Here is a 23,306-nt window from a genome sequence, read left to right as displayed (position 1 = left end):
GTGTGTATATATATAGTCTTAATGCGAAAGGAAAAAGAAATAACACCTCATGAAATTGAGAGTATCATCAATTCAGGAAATTGCACTTTTGGGGGAAACATTTTGGATCGCTAACATCCCTGCAGGCTGCGAAGGGTTGAGTGGACGCTGATGGAGTGCATAAATAGAGGGAAGCAGTGCAATTTAAGAGGAAATAGTAGGTGGAGAAGAACGTGTGAGGACAGGGACAGGACAGAATGTGTAAAAAAACAGATGGGGGTCAGTCAGGTGGAGGTTTTTTGCTTTCTTCATGACATCATTCAGAGGAACATTTTGAACACCCTGTGCACTTGGTGAAGTGCAAAAGCAGATGCGCTATTTATAAAATGGGGCGATATGTGCTGTTTATTGAATGAAAACAGTCAAACGAAAGAAAAACTCTTTAGTTTTTTTTGGGCTGACTTCAAATTGCTGAATTTCATCATTTTAACATATCTGAATTGTTGAAGTGAGCTGAGGAGCTTCATTTGGACAAAAGTAGTGCTTTGCTTTGTTTAGCCAAACGTAGTGCTTTACCGCAGGAAAAAGTAATCCTCTATAAATCCACAAGATGACACTAAAGCATACATTTTATATTAGCCAGGGCTTTGTAATAGAAGCAGGCGCCTTCCCTCACATCAACATAGTTCCTCAAAACCAAGATTTCACAAAATGGCGCCAAAGCACCACTTTTATAATTCGACAAACACCACCTGAGCACAAAAACAGTAAATAACTGAGGGTTATGATTAGCTATTGGCAGTCGATCAACCTCAACTGAGGTAGCATTTATTGTCGGCTCTCTGTATAATGTTGATTTGAATCAAAACTCTAAAAAGGTGAGAAGTGATCCGAGCGGTTCAATTAGGCGAGTCTAATCCTGGAAAATGACACAGCTGTTAACAGAAGTGGAAAAAGGATGAAACTGGATGAAGTAGCCGAGGACGACTTTCCAGGATTCCACAGTTTGACGCCGCATGCAACACAAACCGTCCACAATATGGTCTGTGTTAGTTAACCGAAAAGCGGCGATAACAGGAGATGGAAAGCAACGGGTGTCGATGACTGAAGCAACAAAACGAGGAAGCGCGGCGGGTTTGAGTCACAAACCGCAAAGGAGACGTGGAGTCGAGGAAGAGAAAAGAAAAGGAAAGTTCAGTTCTTGATCCACAACAAACGTCTCCCTCCATCCTTTGGCATCTGAAACAGCCTCGCAAACGCATACAAAGCAAACAAAAACAGCAAAAAAAGAAGGCAAAGGCCATTAACTATATCACTCTATCCAGAACTCTATATCTATAAAGCACTTTAAAGCGTTGTTTCCTTAAGATGGAACCAAAGTGCAGCAGATACAATGAAAACAGGAGAGGCCCCAGAATTGAACCCTGTGGAACACCAAACGTGTCATACATGTCAATTCATATTGCACATATAATAGGTATATGTTATCTGTATTTCAGGACCAACAGATATTTTTCTCCTTCTACTACTACGACTTAGCATTTTTCACGCATTCATAGCACAATTCCAGTAAAGAATCACACCACATACCGTGAAAACTAAAACAAAGGTTCCATAGTATTTACAATCACTACATATTTTAGGGGTGTCAAAATTAGTGCGTTAATTTTGAGTTCGCCACAAAAAATTTTAACTCGCGATTAATGACCGCCCCTTACTTCCAGTCGCAACGCGGCAGACACGTTCACGTCAAAATTTAGCAGTAATAAATTTTATAATAATGCATATATTTGTGGAGACTGGTTGTAACAAGATGTATTTTACAATTTAAAAAATGTGCAGAATTTCACAAGTTACTTCAAGTTAAAGATTAGACAGCTCTTAATATAAAAAGTAAAATGCACTGAGCTGTCACCAATGTCTTACATATGCAATTATGCCATCTAGTGGCAGAAAAATGACCTCCACACAAATCAATGTCATACTCGTTTTTTTACAGTACAGTACATCTTTTTTAATTTTAACTAGATTTTATGAATTATTATCAATTCACTGTAAAAGAAGCAGCCATATTTCTATAAGTTTAACATTTTGTCCCACTTTTTAACTTTGAAAAAAATATTGTATTGTACATTTTATTGTCCATTTAAAATGGATATAAAATTTCCGATTAATCGCGAGTTAACTATTGAAATCATGTGATTAATTACGATTAAAAATTGTAATCGCCTGACAATCATCTCTGATTCAAACATTCAATAAATAAAGAAAATATAATATATCATGTACGCCTTGTAACCCAGTAGTAGATAAATCCACGATAATAAAAGACCATCACATGATACAACGCTGCCGTCTCACTCTCTGACTCTCTCGCTCTATCCAGCACAAGTCCAAACAGGAAGTAATTGTGTGACCCAGTCCAGAAGCAATTGTTTACAAAATATTCTTGAAAATAATAATTTCACCAAGATGTAACAGGAAAACCACAAGCATAAAGGTTTATATGCAAACAAATGTCGGTCCTGAAGAAGCTGATCCTCGGAGCTTAAGTCAAAGTGACACAAGACGGTCTTAAGTGAAAAGAATCGACTAAACGTGCAGTGGGCTTTTCAAAAAGCTGCTACCGGGAAATGAGCATGCGAGCCTGTGAGCTCTTTTCGATGCTGCGGGGCCGTCGTAGGAGGCGAGACAAATATGGATATAGGATGAGCTCCTGCACAAATCCTATTATTACACTGCTGCCAATCAAAGTACAGTAGAAGCTCATTTTTTTGTGATTAATCCGCTCAAGAAAGTCTGACTAAAGCCAAGTCGGATGAAATCCAAAGCGTTATTTCCCATGAGAAATAATGTAAATCCAATTAATCCGTTCCAGACATTCCAAAATATGAACAAAAAATACATTTAATAGAAAATAAATATACCTTTATATTAACTCTTTCACTCCCAGCCATTTTTACTGAAGTAACCCCCTTCGCTAACGGCTGTTTTACTGCATTTTGACTGATTTTGCAAGAATATTCTGTTCTATTGCTATAAAAACATGGAACCTAACAAAAGAAAGATTAGAGTCTCTTCTTTATTCAGGAAAAAAAAGTATATTTGTATATATAGCTTATTGCAACATGACCCTGGCTGATCTCTTATACACTACTGCCACCTGCTGGCTGTTTTTTGTAATAACTACCATTGCTTTAAGCGACTTCTTCATGTCAGAAGCTGTATCAAAGTCTTCTGTATGCTCTATCATTAAAAATAACATAATTTTTTTATTTGAATGAGTTATAAACCGTGTGAAGTATTTAAACACCTCTCTGAAACGATTAATTGAGTCTTTCCAGAAAAGTGGAAGCTCATGGACTGTCCAGGTGGCCCAAGTCATTGGTCCTGTTGAGGTTTCACGCAGCTCAATGTTGAGGTCGAAAAATTGTCTTCGCCCCTGAATCCTTATTATTCTTCCTTCTTGAGGTCTAAAAGAAACTTGCTGAAATAACTTCCACGGCATTACAAATGGAAATTCACTCAGCTGAATCCCAGTTGAGCTCCATTAGCTGTTGATTGGCCGTCTTTGGATTGATCACTTTGTTAAAAGGCTGCCGACCACAGCTGAATTCTCCAGGAGAAACCGACCCACAAAGCACTTCTCGACAATCGTTTTCTTTCCTCACACACCGATGCATATTAAAACACCAGGATGTGGTGCACAATCCATGTGGACTTGGGGGGGTGGGGTGGGGGGGTAATAGAGGCCTGTACCTCCCATCGGGGGTCAGTGTAACTCTTTCAAGAATACTTTACAAGCACTGGCCTCACACCTTCCAAAATCAGCAGCAGGGTTCTAAAAACAGGCTTCTGTGAACGCGTGTAATGTAGTCGGGTTGCCGGAACATAACTGGTGCTTGTACGAAAATAAAAAGGATCAAACAGCAGGGATTAAAAGAGAAAAATGGAGAATGCAGTTGGTTTTTAAGAACTATTTCTTTTTTTATTAAAGATTTTGAGGCACAACTTCTGCTCAACTTTTATGTGAAAAACATTTGAATTAAATTATTAATGAATTTCCCCCCCAATAAAATATTGACTTGAGATATGAATTCAAAACACTAAAAAACAAAAACAAATTTGTTTGTTTGTGTATTAGGAAAGAAAATGTGCACACCAAAATATAAGTCATATAAGAATAACAATTAAATTGGATAAAAATAATTTTGGACACACAGCATAAATTGAATAGCAATTTTGCTGCTCCTTCTAGCATGGCTTGGCCACCAGGGGGCAGCACAAGCCAGAAAGAAAGATACTGCTCATCGAGATGTCTTAACTCCTCTCTCAGTCCTCAGTTCAGCACTAATATCAGTCGTTCAATGTAGAGGATAAAGAATATACGAGTGTGAATACGGTCGTACCGTCTGTCGACACGTGATCATGTTTGATACCATTGTCGCTCTTCTATGTTATAATATTAAATATATTTTTTTAGGAAAACAAAAAATACGAAACGTGAGTATTCATTTGTAATTATCACACTCAAAGACAAATTGAAGGCTCGGCTTGGCACGCATTTATTTTTGATTCACTTCTGCTTGCACGTGCTTGTTTGCTTAATATCAAATGGAGAGCCTTTAGGTTGCCAGAAGCAATGATTTAGAGGAGGAAGCAAAACTGTCTGAATGGATTGCTTTTTATTTTCTGATGACAGAAAAGATTACCGCAGATAGTCGGGGGCGCAGAGTTAAAAAATAAAAATAAAGACAGAGTTATAGCCTGGATTGGCGAACACAAGCTGTGATGATGCTTCTTTTCTGTCAAGCTGTGTGTCTACCTGCTTAGGCAGATAAATAATATGTGAGGTTGAAAATGGATGAAGTGGCTTTTTTCTTCTTCTCTTTATCACCGAAACAGTTTCTCTGTGTGACCTCGTGCCCCCCCCCCCCATCCGCATCCTTCCACTCGCTTGACGCAAATGGTGACCGGGTTTATCGCTCCCTGCTGCGTGATTTATTGCATCGCACTTCTATTCAAAGCACATTTTCCTTATTTGACTTGCCACAAAAGAGCCATCGGGAGACACACAATGGGGTGTTTCACTTGTTTATGAGAGATCAAAATCTAGAAAGTCCATCAATGTGCATATTTGTAAAATTGATCCTAATATTTCACTGCAAAGCAAACACTCGCACATATGTTACAGCTGTAAAGCCGAAACAATCAGGACAAAATGGGCTGCAGAAGTGTCTGGCTTTCTTGCCAGAATGTCATATTTGACTGCTATTCATCTGCGAAAGCCTCAACAAAAGGAAAAGGCATTTAATGACAACAAAATTGCCATAATTGTGCTCCTTTGAATGAACCCCGTCCCCTTGTTTACCTGCCTCGTGGAATTCTTGCAGCGCCGCCAAGAGCCAATAAAAAAAAAAAAAGAAAAAAAAAAGCACATTCAACTTCTCAACCTGCAGCTCGTTATGTGTTAAACGGCTGACATTGACAAGAAAAGGATTTGAAATTGGATCTGTAATCAAGCGCTTTCATCAAATCATCAACGGTGGAGTGTAATTTGGAAAGGATATGATAAGGGCTGAATGCATATATTGACCTTTCACATGGCAGCCTGAGTGAGGGGACATTCTTGAATGTAGATTGATCGGCCCTCACCCAGATAATCACCACACCAAGAAAAGTACTTGGCGGCTGAACATGACAAAAAGATTGGTGGGAAAAATATTCAGAGAGGAATTCAACTCATGCTACACGCTGGAGTAGAGTAGGAGTCGCACATTCCTGAACACTCGAGGAGATCCAGAGCAACTTTTCTTAGTAGGGATGTTCGATACCACTTTTTTTTCTTTCAGACCGTTACCAGTACGTGTAGTCACTTTTTGAGACTAGGGCTAGGTTTAAAAATTTGAATAATCGATATCGAATCGATTTTCCTGTTCAAGCCCAATACCAATTCATATATCTCTTTTCCCCATGAATTCTTAAGAAAATAGAATGTTAACTCATTTGCTCCCAAAAACGTATAAACACGTTCTATTTTAAATATTGCTATGGTCCCCAAAACGTATTTATAAGTTTTTTTAAAAAGTTTTTTTTTGTAAACAAAAGACTTTGCAGCCTCTGACCTGAAGGTCGCTTAAAGTAATGGTAGTTATTACAAAAAAAGATGACCAGCAGGTGGCAGCAGAGTATAAGAGATCAACCAGGGCCATGTTGCAACAAGCTCTTTTCCCCACTGTTTTCAAGAGGTTTGTGAATAATGATGAAACTTAGCTATATTGTAATGCTAATTGCTGCAAAATTGAAACAGATACAAATATACTTTTTTTTTCCTAATGAAAGAAGAAACTAAACTTTCTTTTGGTAGGTTCCATGTTTTTATAGCAATAAAACAGAATATTCTGTGGGCCTTGCAAAATCTGTCAAAATCCAGTAAAACAGCCGGGAGTGAAGGGGGTTGCTTCAGTGAAAATGGCTGGGAATCAATGAGTTAAAGGCCAAATATTTTTGCATCCTACTGTTTTCTTGAAATGTACTGTTCACGTGAATTTATAAGTATTTTCTTACAATTATGAACGACCTGACAATTCAGAATCTTTTAAATTTATATTTACAATTATTGAATTTGATTATGAAAATATGTTTGTGGAACACTTGAGGGAATACAACACGTGTTACTTTCATTAATAAACTAAATCATTTGACCAGTTACTACCACCGCAAAATGTATTATTTGTGGATTTTTTTTATCATGTCCTTGACATTTAAGAAGAATTGATGTGCAATAATTAATCGGATTGAATTGAAGTGAATCAAATCAAATTGAAAACAATCAAAATCAAATCGAGCCCTGTTGAGACCTTCTTCCAGTGGTTTCTGCTCGGGCCCTAACTAGAGCTGCAAGCAGCTAAAAAGGGCCCTCGCCTAGGTTTTGGCCAACAAAAAGGGCATAACTTTTCATATACAACATCTTAAAATGAATCAAAACGGTAGAGATCCTGTTTGGTTTAGTTTGGTTTGATGTTTTTTTTTATTTTTTATATGGTCTTTCTGTATGCCAGATTTACACCGATTGCGGAATGCATACCCCTCAATTATTCTCCTCAACGGACCCCTTCCACTTTTTCTCCATCTCAGCCACTTTCCTCCCACATTAGCGAGTCTGTCTTTCATATGAAAAGTGAGGCGAAAGATTAAAGCCAGGGGTGAGAAGAACAAGAGGAAGCCTGATCCAGAGAGTTATTTGCAACCTCCTCTGTTGTGGTGACCGAAGACAGCTGCGAAATAAAGCGAGGCGTTTGCTTCCTCTCGTGCACGTTGACACGTTCATCATCGAACGCGACTTGGCGGACGCTCCGCTCCGCCCGGCGTCTGATGCGAAACATATTTTGCTCGATCCTCTGTTATCCATTTGCGGCTCATGCTCAAACATCCCGGGATGGATTTAAAGGTCCGCGCCGGGGAGGAATGTGACCTTCCAGCGCTGTAAAAAAAAACAAGTGACGGGTAAGCTTCCCTTTGAACCTGTTGCCTTTGCTCCCGCTTCGCACCTCTCCGCGGCCATCTGCCCGTCCGATTTGCACCCGTCACTCAAATGCGGACCGCGGCCCATCACGTCGTAGGAAATGATGAAGCAGTTGAAGGGGTGACTTCCAGGGATCATGTTCGTTACCCGTCACTCTTCATTGCTTTGCGGCGATTCTTTACCACAAACACAGCGGGGGGGATTTTTACAAGGAGGGGGGGTAATAAATATTAATTTTTATAAGACTGGGAATGAGACACGCTTCCTCTTCGGCTGAGTTTAAGAAGTTAATCCAGATGACGTGATGGAGAATAAATCACTGGTCTTTCAGTTTATTGCGAGTATGTCAATCAAAGTGGGGGAGAATTCCGATTCCCTTTTATGGGATGTTTTCAGCAGAATTTCACAAATGTTTTAATATGCCTCGATGTGAAAAATGTGCTCTAGTTCTAAACAAATATTTTGTTTGCATAGCCAATCCCCGGAAGAGCAAGGCTCAAGGAGGGGAAACAATTACATTGGTGCTTTGCGATACGAGTTGGAATTCATACTGTGACTACGCTCTTAACTCAAAATCATCTTTCCCTATTAAAATCAATGGAAATCCATTTCAGCAGTAAGCTGCAATAATGTTTCTCTTCGCAAAGGATAAAGAATATATGCCTCTAAGTATTGTTATATCACGAGTTGACCCGCAGGCCTGTTACAAAAACAGCTCACAGGGGGTATTGTGATTTTCTAGGATATTTAAAAATGTAAACAATGGAAAAGATTTACAGAAATAACGTCTTGCATACTGGTATTTATCTGTTTCCCAATTATTATAAGAAAATGATTACTTAGCCCTAGTTGGGCGAGTGGCTTCCGAAAACAAAACAAAGTTGATTTCTCCATTCCCTGTCTATAATCAGTCTGAATGAAACTTTAAAATAGAAACCGGCTGAGCACATACACACACGCAGAGTAAACAGCTTTTTCCTGTCAGAATCTTCAGCATGTCCATACCGAGGAGGGAGATGACGTTGAGCTTTGAGACTCTGCTCGAGCAATCATCTTGTTCCTCCAACCTGCTGTCGAATGGAAATCCTCGGCCTCGGCCAAACTACATGCCTGACTTAGGTATGAACCTGTGAAACGATGCACGCCCCCTTCTTCTCCTTCTCCTTCTCCACCAAATATTTCCATCGGATTTAAGCGAGCGTTATTAGTTCCGCATATGTCAAAAGTCGCGTCTCTCACCAATGTTAATCTGCCACTGAGTATTATGTCATGTAAACGTTAAACACCGAGTATGGACCGACAGTAGGCGAGTGCGTGCGTGAGTCAGCGAGAGTTTGTTGTCACGGTAGCAACAAAAATGTAATTAGTCTTCTCAGCTGCGAGTTTTTTTTTGTGTTTTTTTTAAGCCCCTCGCAGGTCTTTGCATTAGTCCTGATGAAACTGACATGGGATTCAAAGTGCTACCAGATGGAGAACTTGTGACGGCGTCTTTCCAGTTGAGCAATGCCAGTTTGCCGTAACAAATCTGTGTGCAAAGAACAGGTGACACCAAAACTCACAGCAGGACAGAAGACATGCGCTCAAAACGAGGAAAGTTTCCATGTTTTGGTGGAAAAGATGGTGGTGATGGTAAAAGCACGCACGCACGCACATACACATGCTCACCCACATACAAAAAAAAAATATATATATATATATACATATATATTTATAAAAAAAAAAAAAGAGCAATGATGATGACATTTCCGTACTGAGCTCTTTAGAAAAAAAAGAAAAAAAAAGCTGGTTTTTTAAATTTTATTTTTTATTGGCAGTATAATGTCTATAAGTAAAGGTATAGGTAGTTACTTTACAGATTACCCGCTTTATTAAGTAACGAAGTTACTTTATGATTACCTGTTAAAAAGTAACTTTGTTACTTTACCAATTACCTGCTTTAAAAAGTAACTTAACTATCTTACTGATAAGCTTGCTTTAAAACGTAACTAAGTTAGATTACAAGTTGCTTCAATAGTTACTTTATGATTACCTGCGTTAAAAAGTAACTTAACTACCTTACTGATTACTTGCTTTAAAAAGTAACTTAGCTATTTTTACTGATTCCTTGCTTTAAAAAGTAACAAAGTTAGATTATAAGTTGATTCAAAAGCAACTTCCGTGCTTAACATAAAAATTAGTTTGACACCCGGTTTTGCCACTTAATTGGAAGTGTGTTTTAACAACAACGTTTAAGACTAGACTAAGTGCAATTTCTGGAGAAATTGCGTGGGAATGCTGAGAGCTGAATGCTAATAAAAGCTAAATGCTTGTGAAATCGTAAGTAAATCAAAAGGTAAATTACGTGAAAATTACTAATCATTAATTGGAGTAGTATCATTCCCACAACAAAGTGTTTTTAATTTAAAATAAATTAGAGACAGCAACCTTTTTTGTTTATAATTTAAAAAAAAAATAAGAGAACTTTCAGGATTCTACTTTTTATTAATTTTTTTTATAAAAATGAAAAAATAAATACAAAGAAGAGAGAGAGAGAGTAAAATGCCACTTTCCCTGAAATATTCATGTTAAAAACTGGAACAGAGTCATGTCGGAAAGATGCTTCGGGTTTATCGACGTCTCAGACACCCGTCTCCGTATTTGCACTCACCCAGCTATGTTAACAAGGCCGGGCCTGCGTGGTATGAGAGTTGTGTTTAGACGGCTTTTCACAGCCCCTCAGCTGAGAGCAGTACAAATAGACCCAAATGCCGGAATAACAGTTGCGGGAATGCAACGCGGCATAAGTGGTTGTTGGGCTTGGATGAAGATTTGAGATCTGAGGTGGACAGATAAACTCGCCCCCACGTTGCTGTGAACACGCTCGGCTACGCCAACAACGTGACGTTGTTTTTGCTCGCAAGTAAAGGCAAAAAAAACAAACAAAAAAAACGGCTCGTATCTTAAAAAAATTGTGAATTGGGTCATTTGTACCCTAACTCATTCAAACCCAAAAACGTGTAAATATGTTTTTTAATACTTTGTCCTTCACTCCCAAAAATTATTTATACTTTTTTTTTTTAAACAAAAGGCTTTGATGCAGCATGAAGAGATGGCTTAAAGCAATTGCAGATATTAAAAAACGGCCAGCAGGTGGCAGCAGACTAAAAGAGCTCAATCAGGACCATGTTGCAACAAGCTCTTTTTGCCAGTATTTTCAACAGGAATGTCCATAATGATGAAACTTAGCTATATTGTAATGCTAATTGCTGCAAAATTGAAACAGATACAAATATACTTTTTTTTTCCTAATGAAAGAAGAAACTAAACTTTCTTTTGGTAGGTTCCATGTTTTTATAGCAATAAAACAGAATATTCTGTGGGCCTTGCAAAATCTGTCAAAATCCAGTAAAACAGCCGGGAGTGAAGGGGGTTGCTTCAGTGAAAATGGCTGGGAGTCAATGAGTTAAAGGCCAAATATTTTTGTATCCTACTGTTTTCTTGAAATGTACTGTTCACGTGAATTTATAAGTATTTTCTAATGCTAATAGCTGCAAAACGGAAACAGATACAAATACTTTTTCCTGATGAAAGAAGAGACTATCATCTTTCTTTGCTAATAGAACAACAATATTCTGTGGGACTTGCGAAATCAGTCAAACTCCAGTAAAACAGCCGGGAGCGAAAGGGGTTGCTTCAGTGAAAATGCCTGGGAGTGAATGAGTTAAGCAACAACTTTTATCCAATCTTATATAACCAGAGGTGGGTTTTGCTGATGAATGACGAGAAACCTTTTTTTTTTAAATGACGGACTAATGACTGGCGGAGGTGGAAGTGCAATCATTACTAACCGGATCTAGCACCGAGGTCAAGAAAGTAGCGAGGGACCTCTCAGTCTGTCACTGACGGACACCCATTTTGTTGACGAATGATGAACTGACGGAATTCCCACCTGTGTCTGTCGGCCCTAAAATACTGGCGACCGAAGTGATGACGGAATCGCGGTTAAAACAAAAATGACGAACTGACGACGACGGATCGGAAAAATGTTGTGAATTGCCCACCTCTGTTTATAAGTATCGCAAAAATGGAGCATAACATATATGCTAGCTATGAGAAATATGAGATATCCATACACGAAAAGGTGATTCATGTGAGAAGATACATGATGCGGACGATGAGCCAAGTATTTTCCTCCTGATCTACTGCTTCCCATACAGATAATTGGCAAGAAGACACTGCTAACGATTTGCATCTTTGTTTTTATCAGTAAATGCATTCCTCAGACTGTAACAATCCTCCCTCCCAGAAAAAAAAAAAGGATGACGTTGATAAACATTCAAGCAGATATTTTACTACTACTAGTACTAAGGCCCCTGCATAGCCTCACCTTACCTCCCCCTGTGTCTCATCGTGGATAATGTATTACAATATCTGTGCTTTCTACAGTATAACTATTACTTAAAAGACACTTTTTGCTCCCACAGCTTGTGTGCATATTTGTCAAAGTGTAAGTGTTTATGTGCTAACATGCGGCGGTTCCAGCCTATGTTTCCATCCAGCAGGCCAAATAACAACCCCCCCACCCCCCTCCCCCACCCCACCCTACCCCAAACCTCTTGATGTTCGCCACGGCTCCCACATGGGTCACACTCCTCTTTGGCTTGTGTGTCTGAGCCTGCGTCCACACGATGGGAACGAGACAACTGCCGTCTCACACTCGCAAGCTAACCGCTACGATTAGCTTATCACGTAAACACAGATGTGTAATCAAGTCTAGACTGATAGAGAGACAAAAGCCCTACCATCTGGGTTTACATGAGGACCTTGCCAGTTCTGATTTTCTTGTTCTGTCGATCAGATGACTCGGCCCAAAAAAATATCACCTTCCATTATTTTGTCTGGTTGTCTGTACTGTCTGCATGCATTCATTTGTATAACTGCGTGGGTTTTCGGCGTCCACCCTTATAGATTCTAAGGGCTCATTCCAGACTCGCTGCTGGATCGAATGACGAAAGCAAGGATATCCATCCCTTCATTTTCCAACATTCATCCTGAATGATGGACTTTCTCGACTTGGAACATGAAGCAAATTCAACCCTTCCCGTCAGAAGCAGTTGGACTGACCACAAGTTTAATGATGAGCAATGGTCGCTTTGAGACTGCCATGACCTCTTGTCATCACTGCTACCGACCAGGCGCTTTTGAGATAAAAAAAAAAAAATAGAAGAGAGAAAAGACATTTGGGAGGAACAGAATTGTGCCTGAGAGTGAGAACATTTCGAACCACAAGGATGAGAGAAGTGGCCTGGTTTTGATATTAAGCGTACATCCCACCAGGGAATGACCTCTATTCAATAGGGCCACTGTTTATGAGCGCTGTTCTCCATTTAAAGGGTATCCTTCCACTTCCTTATACTTGTCATGTGTAATAATTGGGGGTGTCAAAATGAGTGCGTTAATTTTGAGTTAATTTAAAGATCCTTTAATGCCGCCCATTTTTTTTTATTGAAACGGGGGAAATTCCAGTCGCAACGCAACAGACACATCCGCGTTAAAATTTAGCAGTAATAAATGTTATATTTATATATATTTATATATACATTTGTGGAGACTGGGGTCAAGTTGTATATGTATAAGTTACTTCATGTTAAAGATTAGATAGCTCTTAATATGAATAGAAAAAATGCACTGAGCTGTCACCAACGTCTTACAAATGCAATCATGCCATCTAGTGGCAGAAAAATAACCTCAACAAATCGATATCAGTACAGTACATCTTTTTAATTTTAACTCAATTTCATGAATTTATTTTCCACTTTTATGTTAACAAGAGTATGAAAACTTGTATTTATATTTTAAAAGAACAGAGATATATATATATTTTTTTATTATTATTTTTTTTTAACTATTGAATTGATGCGATTAATTGCGATTAAAAATTATGGTATTACTGGTAATAATGTCTCTATTCATGTTTACTGTTTAAAATTTTGAACAGATTTTTAATGATTTTCACCACCGGCATAAGAATGTACAAGCAGGAAGTGCACAACAGATCGCTATTTAAGCTAGCACTGCCACTAAGATAAAGCAATGTAATTTCAACTGAAATAATGAAGTACGAATCCTTCATTACTGTGCGTAAGTAGATTTTTTCAGGTATATGTACCTTACTGTTTTTATTGGTGACTTTTACTCCCGATATAAAAAATGAAAAAAATACTAACTTAAAATTTTGCACATATTTTAGAGTCTCTAGAGATGAATCACTGTGTCTTTTTTTTTTTTTTTTTTTTTTTTTTTTTTTACACAAGTATCTGTTCTATTGATGCACAGAGTGTACATACTTTTGCCACCAATCAAATCAATGTATATTCGTAATCAATGCTACAAAAAAAAAAACAGCTTTTCTAGGATGAGCCTAACACATCTGTGACAACAATTGTCTACTCAGCGTCCAGCAAAACGTTGGAATCGGCAGCCTCTTATCTGTCGTAGCATTTGGGTCACATCCTTTCACTGACAATGTAACAGACGTGTCTTCCTCATCTGTCTCACTGTTGCATCCCTCCTCCGCTTCTTCGTCTTTCCAATCACAACATCCCAGTGATGGAAGACAGTGACTGGAGGACATTAGATCTCGTATTCCAAAAAAACGGAATGAGAAAAATTACCTTGTTGAATAAACCGCAGAACATAAATTCATACTTGTTGACTCAAATCTTTCCTTTAAACGCTTCAAAAGTCGCCAGGCTTCAACTCGGGCCAGAAATGAACGACGACGAAAGTTTAGCTGATTGCTGGAGCTTTGAGGTATTAAATGAGCTTATTGCAAAACGGGCCGGGTGTTCTCAGAGGGGTAAACAAAGAATTGGAGTAGCAGAATCCATGGCAAAGTGAAGCCGAGTAATTCTGGTTCTGGGAGCAAACAGACGGTACGTGCATGTTTCTGTTGTCAGCGGATCAAATCGTCGGGCCCGATCAAAGGCGCCACATGCTTCCCGAACAAATTGAATGCTCCTCCTACCCCTACGTTTATTTTCTCTTTTTTGATTCTTCGGCCTTCTTCTTTCACTCTCTAACCTCTTCCTTCCTCTTTTTTCCCCCCCCAATAGCCTCAATGGTGTCCTTAACCCATTTTCCTACTTTCTGCTCTAGTTGAATCCTTTCCAAACCCATACAGATATTTCCAATGAGGAAGACCTTGGTTTTGTGTTGTTTCTACAAAGTAAAATTCACAGAGTATATTTTACTCGGAAAAAGACTACATTTGGTCCCCGTCTAAACAGAGTATATTTTACACTCGGAAGAGAGTACAATGTATGAAATCAATTAATTAAATAAATAAATAAATACAACACTCAAGGGTTCAGGAACAATCCCACAACCTACAGCATGGGAGACGGCCACTCTTTCACCCGGCACGGCTCAGTGGGTTGACTGGCCATCGTTCCTCAACCCTTGAGTGATTTTTGAAAAAAATATTTTACTCTCTTCCAAGTGTAATGTGTACTCTTAGTTTAGACTGGGACCGAGCACAGACCTTTTTAGCGTAAAATTTACTCTATGAAATTTACCGTGTACCTCGTTATGCTCAGGCATTGTTGGCTTCTAGGTCAGGTCCAGACTTTTGGATCCAACCAGTTCCTACAGTTGAAATATGACCCCCCTTCCCCGCTTGAAATTGGCAGTGATGCAATGTAGCAGGGCAGACGAGTGAGCACAATTTGGAGAGCGAGCGTGCACAACCATCTGCAACCCACATGAAAGTATGTCATCGTTGATTCAAAGCCCTCCGTGTCGAGAAGTGGTTTTAATTGTTCACATTTGCATGGTTAGCGTCAAGATCTGGCCTTGCTCAAGTTTAATAGCATAATTTTATGCAAGTCAAGCTGCATTCTTGAAGCCCAAAATATCTTCTTCATCTGTCTAATCTTGATTTGGTTAAAGAAATAACAACATTGGATACATAACGCATGACGAGCAAAAACTCTTCTCGCACGCTGTCTTATCAAAAGCCATCCCGTGAGTCGCACACAACCATCCGTGATAGTGTAGAATTTGCATTCAGTATAAGCAGTCGCCGAGCACTCTTAGTGTTTCGCCGCTTTTCCTACTGATTACAGGAAATGATTAAAAGAAAAGCCGCAAAAGAGAACCGCTAGTGTTGTACACCGCATAATGCCAAGGAAGGTTGCGCAATAAAAGATGTTGCTCAACAGGCTCAGTCTGCACAGAAAGGGTTTAGTTTCTAAGCCAAGGCCTTTTAAACACAGCCAGGGAGAACTAACATCCTGCGCGGGACAATCATGGGATATCGTAATGTCTCGAGCTAAAATTGTGTGTTTTCTTAAATTGTCAAAAGTTCTTTAGCGACTCATTTAATGCGGGGTCCGGGGTAGGTAGAAATGGCTACGCACTTCAAATTGTAGAAACCGCCGCTTAATGGGTTGTGACAAATCTAAATTTGCAGACGAAATACCACACAACTTGTCTTGGTTGACTTTAAAGAATGAATTGCCTTGTATTCGTTCGGCGGAGGGGAAAAATTCACAGTCAAGTCGAATTTCAGATGTTTTATACGGGCAGAAGTGGACAAACTCTGTTCGTTGGTTTCAAGTTAAAACGCACATGGTTGGCATATCGGAAACCATGTGCACTCCCATCCAGAAGTATTGGGACACCGAGGCTAATTCCTTTATTGTTGGCTTTGATTTGACCGGAAACCGGCCAGGACGATGAGCACTTTGGTTTAAGCTCGTTGAGCTTCAGATATCTCCTCTGGAAGTACATTTTAAAACCATTTTCTTTCATCTTCCTACTTTTTTTTACGAGCGGCAGGTTCTCGGCATGACTGCCCGGAGGAGCTAGCGGGCCCCCTTCCCGGCATTCGAAAAGGCTGCCATCCAATCATGGGCTACTGTGTCAGGGTTGTCGGACCCAGAGGAGGAGATCCACTTTTTGTCCCGCAGGCTCTTCTCATCGTACTTCTTTCTACTCTTCCATATTTGTTTTTTTACGTTGTAAACGTGTCAATTTTTGCCTATTTAATAGCCCCACAGGGAGGAATAAAGATTTCTGAATGCGACATGTGTTTTCTCTTGCCCAGGTGTTTCAGATTGTTGCGTTGGTTTGAAGAAGTGTAACCGGCGTGAAAATCAGAGGGCCGTCTACGGGTGAAAAACGAGAATCATGGAAAATCAACCATAGTCAATAAACACACATTGACCAGCCAGTGCAACCATTTCCTGACAGGGGTCCTCCTCTAGCGTATCTGCATTAGAGTGCCTCGTTGTTACAGCATGGCCTCTGCGCAATGCTTTTCCCTACTATTCTATCTATTCTATAGGTCAACAGAAGGTAAAGAAAATCAGACGTAAGTATAAAAATGTTATTTAATTGAAGCCTTAGACGACACCGCCAACCGCTACATCTCTCTCTCTCTCGCGCTATAGGACTGCAGTTCCACGTCCCCCTGAAGACTGTGGTTAAGCCACAAAACATATGGAAGAAATAGATCAGTTAGGTTTTTACAGGATCTCAACTTGTCACTTGCTATTGTGTTTTCTGTCATCTTCCAAAAGCCGCGGGAGCCATAATGTAGGAGCGTATATCACAAATGCCACTCTATCGTCTAAAACAGCATCATAACCTCTTTTCGGCGTGATTTTCGTTTTTTAACTAACTGCTTCATAAGAGTCTAAATCAGGCTCAGACTTGAACAAAAACAAAAAGTCTGGAGCATTTCAAATGGTCCCGAAAGAGCTGTTTTTCAATTTCTTACCCGCTGACCCATCTCGAGACGGATACGTTCGCCCAGCATCCGAAGCGAAATCATAAAAATAAGCACGCGGTTCGTGAAATACGTCCGAACACGATGAAAAGAAGGATTGTACAGGTTTTTCACCTCAAGTACTGACCCCTGTTACGAGCTGGCGTGAGGTTCGGCCATAAACTGTTTCCAGCCAGTGAAGTGAAGGGCAATGAAGTGAGGAAGCCAAATAAACCTACCTGTGTGTGTTTTTTTTTACCCGTGCTAATTTGCGCAGCTACCTGAAGTCGAATGTCAAAATACACGCTTGATTTATTCCCCCCCCCCCTGCACAAAGTTGAAACCACGGCCAAGTGTAAATCAAACAATATCATATGATGTGTTACGGATGCCCTTTTTTCACGACGAGAGTCGGGTAAGGGGGGGATTCCACAATTCCCACAAACGAACATACAATGTCACATCCCATTAACTCGGAACAACACGTTCGCTGGAAGGCTTTTATTCCTCTGTTTGTTCCTGTTTGATTCCCTTTGAAATCATAAGCGTCTCTGCTGAAAAAAAAAAAAAAAAAAGAAGAAGAAAAAAACTCAGACATACCATTGGAAAAAGATTTGGGTCTGGGAAGTATTGCTCAATATGCTTGTTGCACTCTGTTGGGCTTAGTGACTAAAAGCAATGTGTGGCTCTTTTTTGGGCACTTTTTTTTTTTTTTTTCACCTGAGAGCGGGATTTGGTATATAGTCTGTAAATCAGGATGGAAAGATTGGGAAAAATGTGTGGAATGATGTCAATGAATGGCGAACAAAGCAATGATGAAAGCCTTCCACTTTTTCCTGCTTATGTCTGCTAAGCACGGGCCGGCGATAAGCTTCACAGGGCATGTTGACAAGTCGCTTTTAGGTGCGAGAGAGCCAGAGTAGAAACAACAAACTTACTCGTACTCTGTCTCCCCCTTTTGCTGCCAACCTCGTGGAAAAAAAACCCTCCTTTTTGTCCAGGCTTTTTGGTTTACGAAAGAATGACTATGTTGGCTTTAAATTCCGGCTAACAAATGTTTGTCTTTTTGATGCTTCTTTTGTTTGCTATGACTGTGAGTCAGCTGTATGTAAAAGAGTGGGAGAGAGGAAGAGTTCATCCGGTTGAAATGTGCGCCTGCACTGGTTAACAGTATGTGGATCACAAGCCGAGAGGGGCCGATTGGTCCTTAAACTTGTAAGTAGGGGAGAGCATGCCAAAGAGGTTGCCATGGATACGGCAACTATACTGCAGGTGCGTTCCCGTGATAAAGCAGCAAAAAAAAAAAAGATGATTATGAGCAAATGCAAGTGAGCTCTTAAAGCCCTCTTTACTACTGCTGCAAATACTTGATTTCCACATGGAGACCCCGCAGTTGACTGTGTCATCTGAAGGCGCGCGTCCAGACGAAACGGGTCCACGCTGCCAATTGTTTTTTTTGGGGAAATCAGAGCTCGAGCGCACTGACTTTTCCAGGGCCGTCCCCCTTTCTGTTACTCTCATTCTACGCTTCTCTCTCTCAATAACGACAGATAATATTTGTAGGAACGAAACGGACATTTATGCCTGGTATGTTGTTTTTTTTTAGTTTTGTTTTTTAGATTTGAGCCGTCCTTCTCATAACTCCATCGAGACACCTGAGAAGTCAACGGATGCTCCTCCTGTTTGCAATAGACGGATGTCGTTTCAATGGAATGCGGCGGCGCTTGCCAGTGGCATCGCAGAGGATGCGGAGAATAAAATGGCGTTGAAAAAGAGGAAATATAAGGGTGGTGTGTGTGTGTGTTGTTTATTCCTTCACTTTGTCTATCAGTCCAAAGCAGTGGCCCACCTGCAATTCCAATTCAAAAGTGATCCCCGAAAAATTTGAATTCATATTGTCCACAGAAGTGACCCATTTAAATCTTTAAGCTATTATTCTGCCAAGTAGTTTAGGACTGCGGAGAATTATGGAGGTCCCATGACTAACGTCTGCTTTTTATTTTCACGTCCCCACGAACCCCCCCGTCCCCCCCCCCCCCCTTCCCGATCACTCCTTCTGTTTCTTTTGGCCTCGCCGCTGCGGCCACATGTGATGAAGTGAGAGTCATCAGCTGACAGGACAGAGATGAGGCAAGTCGGGCTTACCTTTCTTTCTTCGGAGTGTCCGGGGGGGAGGAGGGGGGGCGGGGGGGCAGCACTTAGGTGTGCTCTTCAGGTGGATCTTCTCTTCTACCTCCCTCCTTCAGCCACGTGTGTCTCCCATGGGATGGGGTGGCATCAGATGTTCAGTGAAGCCCCCAAAAAAGAGGAATGATGTCCTCTGGCACCTTGAACCGGTCCAGTGAAGAAGAAGAAAAAAGACACACAGAAATGAAAAGGTGCCTTTTTAAAGTCAGTCAGTCCCCAGCAAAAAAATAAATAAAAATCAATCCATGTGCTTTGTGGCAAAGTGAAAATGTGATGGGATGGAAAGGGAGTAAAAAAATGAGAGGGGAAAAATCCTCTGCCCTGTTGGAGCTGTCCGGACCCGGGTCTGGGGAGCACCTTCTCGATCTACGCACTCCCGTACTCCAGGGTGGAAAGTAGGAGGGAGCAGGTTCGGAGAGGGAGAGAGAGGGAACAAAAAGTGGAGTCAGAGTCTGCTAACCAGGCAGTCAGGTAGTCAGCAAAGGCTGAGGGTCCGAGCGGGGTGCACTCCCACTTCCAGGACTTATAACCAGGGGCCGTGCACCTCGTTGGACCAATCTCCCTGGCTTACTCCTCGATCCCTCTCCCACAGGCTTATTTTGGGAAAAGACAGACAGGATTGTTCACCCCCTTCGTACAAAAAGCAAGTGTCTGCGTGCCGGAGGAGAAGGGGAGTGTGCAGGATGGGGTGGGGTGGGGTAGCCGCCCCGCATGGAGGGGTGGGGTGGCGTTTGGAGGAGGGCGAAAGGAAAAGGAGCAAAAGTGTTTTGCCTGGAGAAAAGAAATCATCAAAATACTTCTTTGCTATCTTTTCGATACGAAATCCACCGCGACGTAACGTGTAGATTTTGGCACTGAGCAACCTTGAGATGTTAATCCTAAAATCTCCCACAAAAACGTTTTTTCTTCTCCTGCCTGCAGCTCCAATGGGCAATTAATAATCTCCCTGCATGACATAACGCTGGGAACCGCAATACACAGAAAGGGCTTTGTTGTTGTTGTTTTTTTTTTTGGTTACAGCCTGTTGCATTCGTGTGTAATTGTTCCATGATATAGAAATCTCTCGGGATTTTAATCACCCGAGTGTTGCAATTCGCATTCGACAGCTTGGCTATTCATTGCATCAAATATATTTTACCAGCTACCGATACTGAAAAGTGGAAGTCAACCTCAAACATATGTGACCTCAGTCTTAATATGACATTTTTTGGAATATGAGTTATGAAGCAAAATCCAGCCGGTTTTTTTTCAAAAGGTGGGCACTTCCATCAATCATCAATTCCCGTCAATGACAGTGCCCACCTCTGTGAATTAAGCAAAATCCAGTCGTTTTTATCCATCCCAGGGGGCGGCCATTTTGCCACTTGCTGTCGACTGAAGATGACGTCGGTGTTGCTCAGGGCTCAGGCAACAGCCGATCAGAGCTCACCTGTTTTCTGAAGCTATGCTGTGATTGGTTGTGAGCAACACTGATGTCATCTTCAGTCGACAGCAAGTGGCAAAATGGCCGCCCGCTGAGATGGATAATAACGGCTGGATTTTGCTTCATAACTCATATTCCAAAAATGCAATATTAACCAGAATACCATATTTAGACTAGTGGGGCGGCATAGAACATATTATTGTCAAAATAAATGGGGGGGAGGGGTTGACTTTCCATTTAAGGCCAAATCTGACATTAAGCTCTAGTTGGCGCTATACTGTGGCAGTTTAACACATCTGCGCACCAGAAAGAAACACATTTTTTGTCATGAAATCAAAAGTGGTAACGGTATCAGCACTCGGTATCGGTTACTCCTTGTGGTATCGAACATCGACACTATTTAATTTGTTTTCTGGCCATGGAGGAAAAGGACGCATTGGATTTCTGACTGGTAAAGGTTAAAGGTCAGGGAAGACTTTGTATTATATTTAGGTGTGTGTTGTATTTCATCCAAAACGTTTGATTGGGTTGACGTCAATTAGAACAAAATCATCCGAGCAAGCTTTTGTAAACACGGGAATAGAAAACAATTAGCGGTTGGACCATTTAGTCAACTTTATTACTCTGCATCGACGTTTAATGAAAATGTGATTTTTGTCCAGTACCTCCCCTACACTTTATTGCTTCTGAAATGTCCTTACAGTACGCATATTTGGATAATGGCCCCCACTTTTCTCAAGTATAATGAGGGTACAATTTTAAAAAGGCATATTTTCTTTCGCCCTTTTTTGGTTGGTAATGAGATCGTAGCGTGATTAAAAATACAACACGAGTGATGTCTTTGTGTACTGTACTTGTACAAAACCACCATTGTTTAGATTTTTTTTTGGGGGGGGGGGATTTCAAATGCAAATGGAGCTGGTTAAATTGAATAATGCGAAACCAAATCAGCGTCTGTGAGTGATCCGTGTTGCACTCACTGAATAGTTCTCTGAACATGGAAAGGGTGGAGTGACCAGATGCCCGGTGATGATGTCATCAATAGGAGCCCTGTGTGGCTTTCAGGCCCGCCATTCATTCGTCCCCGGCTGCGTGTGTTTCTGCGCGAACAAGTGGGACCTTATTGTTCGGGGTGCTACCTACGATGAGGAGGGAAGAAGTGGAAAACACAAGCAACCACATCATCTCTACACTTTTCTATTCAGTTGAAGAAACAGCAACACTTGGTCAGCTCATACACGCCTCTTGGAAAAGCAAAAAAATCCACCACTCACTACACAGTCCCCTCCCACTCTCCTGTTACTTTTACAAGGTGAAACATTCCCGAAAAGAGGGGAAAAAGCACCTGATGATGTGTTTTTTATTTTATTTTTTATTTTTTTTTGTGGAAACTCCCTTTCATTCCATTCCACCAGTTTGGAGCGTAAACAAACTATTCCGTTGCATCACACAGACTTTACCCTTGATATTTGTCAAAGTCCTCCCGAAATAAGCCATGAAAGGCAGGTTGGCGTAACTGATACAACTCCACCCTTTACACCACACCCACCAAACATAGACCCGCTATGTTTAAACATTTGGGAGGGGGGTTCTGTTCTCGTCAAAGGGGTGTGTGTCCACGGTTGGTTTAGGGGTGCCCTGAGCGTGTTTTCGAGAGGTGAATGCTTGGCGTGTGTTGAAAGGCGGTTTGTGAGATTGATTAGAAATCTAGCTTGAGGGTTGTAACGCGACCTTGTTTACTTCAATCTCACTGTGAGGAAAGGATTGTATGCTGTTAATTGATATATTATGTTTAATCAAACACATATATCAGGGCCCGACCGATTAGTCGGCCGCCGATTATAATTGGCTGATTATTGCCCTTCAAATATCGACCAAAACAATTGGCCAAATGTGCCAAATGGCCGATTATTTTCCCCTTAAAACGTTATCATCGAAAAGAAAAGCGAAGTTTCAGACCCTGTAAAAGCACCCTGAATGCACCATTTTGCTTGCGTAGCATTAGCAACTCGCAAATGTGTAGCGTATGTTAATCTGGTTATTCTGTTGTCCCTAAGCTGTTTAATGAGACTTAACTGTAAAACTAAACACATGATGATAAGAATTACATCCACTGTACATTTCAATACAAAACATGCTTCGTTTTTAAGACATCGCTAGCCTAGCGCTAATGCTAAAAGTGAAGGGCAGATCTCATTCAAGTGCTAACATTTTCCTTCAAACGAATATTCAAACACAAATGCTGTGGGAACATTATTAGCATTATTTTTTATTTAATTTTTTTAACCGGCAGGTTAATCGGTAATCGGTAATTTTTTCTGCCAAAAATCGGGACTGACGTAGGCCTAAAAAAAAAAAAAAGCATATCGGTCGGGCCCTAACATCTATTGCAGAAAAAAAATCAGTAAGGGCCCACTTCTTTCACATTTAATTCAACCTTT

The 23,306-nt window shown here is 40.6% G+C and overlaps 1 protein-coding gene across 1 annotated transcript in view; it reads right to left on the bottom strand.

Annotated features, from left to right (window-relative positions):
* The window catches only part of col8a2 (collagen, type VIII, alpha 2), a 31,488-nt gene extending 11,399 nt beyond the window's left edge, over window positions 1–20,089 (bottom strand). The window contains exon 1 of the mRNA XM_086063169.1: window positions 19,401–20,089. The gene's annotated coding sequence lies outside the window, so the exon portion shown is untranslated. The remainder of the gene's footprint in view (window positions 1–19,400) is intronic.
* Between the last annotated feature and the right edge of the window lie 3,217 nt (window positions 20,090–23,306).

Source organism: Leptonotus elevatus, chromosome 19 (assembly GCF_054856555.1).
Source record: "Leptonotus elevatus isolate MCC_2025b chromosome 19, RoL_Lele_1.0, whole genome shotgun sequence".
Taxonomy (NCBI): domain Eukaryota; kingdom Metazoa; phylum Chordata; class Actinopteri; order Syngnathiformes; family Syngnathidae; genus Leptonotus; species Leptonotus elevatus.
This window is presented reverse-complemented; position numbering and strand designations above follow the sequence as displayed.